This window comes from Fukomys damarensis, unplaced genomic scaffold (assembly GCF_012274545.1).
Source record: "Fukomys damarensis isolate Sample0158 unplaced genomic scaffold, DMR_v1.0_HiC HiC_scaffold_6, whole genome shotgun sequence".
In the NCBI taxonomy this organism is placed as follows: Eukaryota; Metazoa; Chordata; class Mammalia; order Rodentia; family Bathyergidae; genus Fukomys; species Fukomys damarensis.
The window spans coordinates 17,826,900-17,831,935 of NW_022900918.1; positions in this window are offsets into that span (position 1 = coordinate 17,826,900).

Consider the following 5,036-nt stretch of genomic DNA (forward strand, 5'->3'; position numbering starts at 1 on the left):
AGAAGGTTTTGGCATTATCTCCTTCCTGTTGTATGGAAATAACTAGGAATAGGTCTATTCCTGACCATTTCACATGCAGGTATTTAGATGAATGAACATTGCCTTACCAGTGCCTTTTAGAGAAATCAGGCACATCCCAAGAGCTAAAGTAAGTGTTAGCAGTCAAGTTCTAATAAGTTGCTTGTGACATAAGTGATTAACAAAATACAATTAAATTTCTTTTTAGAATATGGAAAGTAGCCCCCCTTTGGAAACCAGCAGTGTGTGTCCATCAAACATAGGCCTAGATAATAGAAGAATGAACCCAAATCACATAAACCTAGATTTTAAGGGGCTGGTGAAGAGTTAGCTCAGTGGTTCCACCTGCCTCGCAGCACTAGGTCCCTTGTTCAATCTCTGGTACCAAACACTAACAAGAACAGCAACAACAACCAAATATGTAAAATAAACCTAGAATTTTAAAATATCATTTCCTTTTGAATAAAATTTATTAAAACAAATTTAAATTACATATTAGTTTTATATTTAACTTCTGTAAAATTGTTTCTTTGCACATGAAAAATGAAGTAGAGGGGAAGGCTCATTGCAAGTAAACATTTTTACTTATGATTGTCACAACCCTTCTAATTGGACTGGATACATACCGGATGAACTTTGGACATTATGAGCTCTCATTTTATCTTGCAATTTACTAGGTAACTCTTCCAGGTTTGTGACTTAAAAAGCTTTGAAGGACTTGCCTCTTTTTATGTTTTTATATTGGTACACTTTAGGTATACAATACAGTTACATTCATTATTGGGATCTTATACCCTTACATGATGTATCTTGGTTATTGTTTTTTCCCCATTCCCTTGAGCTCCCTTCACCCCCCTCCACCCTTCCCCATTTACAAAGGCTTTGTTTCCATTTTGTTCCTTTTCTCTTATGTTTTCTTTTCCCTTCTTTCCTTTCCTCTACACCCCCACGCTTCCTCCACAACTGTAGACCTTTTCTTCCTATTACACAGTATCAATTATACATTTTGATCCTTATTTACACTTTCAGTTTTGATAAACTAAAAAAAACACCAGAGATAAACTAAAAACACCAGAGAAACTATGTGGCATTTATACATGTAGCTTGCCACTGTGTCATCATTCACTGGCTTTGTAAAAAAGCCAAAACTGGGCACCGCTTTCTGATGCTTTTTCTCTATCAGGAAATTATTCATTAGGCAACACTTTTTAGTGGAATTGCCCAACTAGCTAAAAAGTTGTAGCACTTTATTATCCCCAAACATCTTTTCTGGTAAATATTTATTGAGATCTTTGTGTACAGATAGTATTATCAAAATTCTGAGATAAAAATATGGAGAATGTTTCCCCCTGCTCATTGAGAGATCCATAATCTGAAGTCACATGCAGTCTTCTAAAGTCTTCAGAATCAACATACTATTTTGGATTTTATATGAATATACTATATAGTATAGAATAACAGTAGAAATCTTGTTTGTTGTTATGTGAAACAAATCAATGTTAAAGACTAATATGCATTTGACATTTGTAAAATGTCAATGCAAGCAAAAAAAAACCTTGCAGAATACAAAGTCATCAAAGAGTTCAGTATTGAAGAAAACTCTGAAATATCACTTTGATAAGCATAAATAACCTACCAGGGATGAAGGAAAGATGTAAAGGAAGATATTGAGAATAGGAAAGTTTACTGAGAATTAGAAGGTTAAAAGGAAAAAAGAAGTTTAATAATTTTGAACTTCAAAACAATGAAGAAACATTACAAAAAATTTTAGTAAAGAAAATTCATTGATCTTAAATAAGACCATTGACAAGATTTGCTTTTTTAGATGTTATGTGTAATAGGGTATACATTATCTTTTTAAAAAATCCACCTAATTGTATCCGGGAATAAAGCTAACACACAATGTGTGAATTCAAAAACCCTTCAAATTAATATAAAGTCTTGCATGATCTCATTAAAAATATCCAGTAAGAGAGGAAAATAAAATTTCTTAATTTTTTAAAATTAGTGATATGCCACATAGACTCAAAACCATTTGAAGGCCTGGCCTATTAGCTCAGAAATCTCTGTATGTCTCCAATAGAAAAGCCAAATATTTCATTAGAATTTATAATTTTCCATAAGCATTTCTGAAGCTCTGTGTGTAGTAACTCATTTAATTTTCACAATTGCATAGATTAGATGTTTACAATAACCTTATTTTTCTTTTGAAAAGCAAAGACATATAGGCTTCATTTCACAGCTATCATTGGGATAAGAGAATAAGAGGAAAACCCCAAGTATTAGTATCTCTAACATTTAGAAGCTAAAGAAGAACAGAAATAGGAAAAGAAAAGAAAGCCAAGAAGGACACGTCCGTTACCCAAAAAGAAAATTCAGGATGTGTGGCATAAAAGATGAGATTGTGTAATGAAGAGGTGAGGCCCAAGGCATAGACAACATCCGTGGCTTCCAGGACAAGTTCTGCTGATACAAAGGTTGAGTTGGGAAGTTGAGAGTCTGATTAGGTTGGGATAAGGAATCGGTATTTTTGTGCTAAATTTTGAAGATGAGTACAAAGGGGAAAAATAACCCAGACAATATGTTATTATGAGATGGCTTTTACCTGATATCATCATCATTATCATCACCACAATCATCATTTCTCACAACTACCCTCTCAATATTCACTTTTTTTTTCTATATGTAACAATTTGTCAGATTTGGTCTTCTACACTGATATTACTAAATACTTTATATGGTAGCCACAGAAGGGACAAGCACTTTCTCAGTTTAGGGAGGAAGTACCTGTTTGCCTTTGGTTCTTCCCTTTATACCTGTGAATCAGTGATAGCTCTTTGGAACTAATTCTGACCATCTCCTCCTCACAGAGAAACCTAGTAATATGCTGGCGACATAAAGGCCATTACTTAATGGAACTAGGTTTTCTTCTGGAATGAAGTAGGTGTTCGATCCAGACAAGAAAAAGTCTGTAGGGCTTGGGATTTAGCTCAAAGTTTCCATCACCTGCCTCCCAAGTGCAAGGACATGAGTTTGATCCCCAGTACAAAAAAAAAAAAAATGTATGTAGCACAGGAGTTCTACTTCCTTTTTTTTTTTTCCTCATTGAGTTTATTGGTAAATTTTAGTTATACAGTACATTTACTTTCATCATTGGGATTTCGTACCTTTACATGACAGGTCTTGATTCTCTACTTCCTTTTAAAGAGGAGGATGACTTGAGTAGATTAGGGTGAAAATGGATCCCTAGTACTAAAAATTTGTAGTGAAAGAAGACATAAAGAACAAATTATTTTTTTACAAGAAACTCTTAACAGGAAATTGTTCTAACAAATAGGTATTCAGGCTTTATCATTGCAGAGATCAACATATAGAACACAGGCCATTTAAAACATTAGTTTGTTCAAAGTAAAATTGTGTGTTTTCAAGTACTTTTTAATGCAAGATAAAAAATGAAGCTGCAAGCAACTTATTAGTATCAACAGGAAAATCTGTTTGCCCCATCAAGGTCAAATGAAATTTAAAATACGTTATAGCCAGTGATAACTTATCAATGGCAACATCTGCTATAAAGCATGTAATACCAGTTGATAGCAAGGAATTGTTGGATCTATTCTCTCATTTAAATAGTTGAGGTTAAATTTCTTTTGTTTTTAAAGAATAATGTGGTTTTCATCATCCACAAAGCATGATGTTTTGGGATATTTTGTGCGATTTATACAATTTGTATTATGTGGAACACCTACATCATTAAGTGCCTAGCCACCAGAATGTAAAACTAAAGTATTTCTTCAGTGGGAATAGGACAGAACACGTTCAAGGGCTCACTAATACTATAGTTTAAATTCTTTTATGTTCAATATGTTCCACATGAGTCTAACTCATTATGCTGCCATTAAATTAACATTTTAATATCATGACACTGTGACCACTTGTACTAGACAACTTAACACTGAACTAATCCATACATGTTCAAAACACATGTGTTATTTTCCCAAAATAGATATTATTTTGCTTTCACTGATGAAAGTACATTTTGCATACCACAATATGATATTTAGTTTTCATCAAATTTATTTGTAAAATAACATAAATGAATTACTCTACTTTATCAAGTCATAGTGAGATAGAAAAATATGAGCATCTTAAGTTGTTGCTAGTGAATTAGATACACAGAAACAATCCACCACGTGGCTGCACCCAAAATTAACTTGTTTGTGATGTTGAAGTACCCAGAAAACAGAAATAGGATAAAATTATCAATACTGGATAACAAATCTCCAAACTATGATTTATGACCCTCCACAAATTGAAACATAGGATTAACTAGGAGTAAGGTACAAAAAATGAAAATATAATAATTTGACAGTTAAGCACCAAGAATTAATTTAGTCTTTTATTTCCATAGGAAACATCTCTACAGGAGTGCCTAGGGCATGGTGACCAAAATCAGTTTAAATTGTTTATTGCTACTGAAATATATCAGCAGCCATGCAGTTACTTAAAAGCTCAAAACTCATTAAAATCGTAAAAATAAAAAATTTAAAATGGATCTTATAGGGCTAAAATCAAGGAGTTAGTAGAGCAGAACTCTGTTTGGGGTTCCTTCTGTCCTAGGGGAGAATCTACTTGGTTTTAATAGAGAATACATTCTTATAGTTGTAGACCCCTTCAGTAGTTGCATAACTGTGTTATGTGAATACACACACACACACACACACACACATCATTCCATGATATAGCTATTATTCCATATGTAACTATTATTAGATATTTTCTGGCACATTACCAAATTCCACTTGCATTTTAGTTCTGAACATTTAGGAGGTTAAAGAATCATCTGAGCCTAAGAGATCTACAAAATCTTCTCTGAGAAATTATCCAACATATAATTTGGGGAATGTTGTTTACATTAATTGAAAGTTTTGGCTAGCTAAGGAAAATCATTTTAAAGATAAACAATGTCCATTAAAAGATAGTACAAGTACAATGTGCTCTGATATATATTAAAATTATAT